Source organism: Wasmannia auropunctata, unplaced genomic scaffold (assembly GCF_000956235.1).
Source record: "Wasmannia auropunctata unplaced genomic scaffold, wasmannia.A_1.0 LD334529.1, whole genome shotgun sequence".
Taxonomy (NCBI): Eukaryota; Metazoa; Arthropoda; class Insecta; order Hymenoptera; family Formicidae; genus Wasmannia; species Wasmannia auropunctata.
Window position 1 is genome coordinate 6,701 of NW_012028361.1, and position 697 is coordinate 7,397.

Sequence of the window (697 nt, forward strand, 5' to 3'; positions counted from 1 at the left end):
TACAAGTAATACATATTACTTAATTTTTTCTAAATTATTTTATTTTACTAACAACTGAAAATTTTTGGCGCTAAATTTTGATAGCGAAACATTTGTACGGAGGACGCGTATACTTGGCGTTTTTTTATCTCTTTTCTTAAAAAGGTAATTTTGTATAGATCTCATACCTTTTTTTAAAAACTTTTACCATTGATTAATATATTTCAATATTTACATTTGGTAAGAAAGTAAAAATTTCAATAGATCTTCGTAATAGTTATTTTTACACTGCTACAACATACACGTTTAGTTTATGTATATGTATTGTGACGCCGCAGTCCGCTGCAGCGGAGCAGCGTCTCGCCGCCGTCACAAGGCGCGGGTTCGCGCCCCCTTTTTGCCGGACCGACAGCCGCATCGTGAGAGCGAGACCGAGATCTCCGGGAGGCCCGAATTTAAACGCGTGCCGTGTATTAATTTTCGTTGAACCTCTTCTATGTATCGCGGCACCTCACCGGACCAACAGAGCGTCAGCGGAGAGGACTCAAGGCCATCAACAGCGGCAGGAAGTTGGAGTACGGGCGACCTGGCGCCGGAGCAAAGAAGACACGCACCGAGCACGCGACGAGCAGGTGACAGAGCGCGCACACGTGGAGCGCGTGACCACGCGCAAGGATACCGGAGCCGCCAGGGGCGCGACCGGGATGGCGGGCACTGT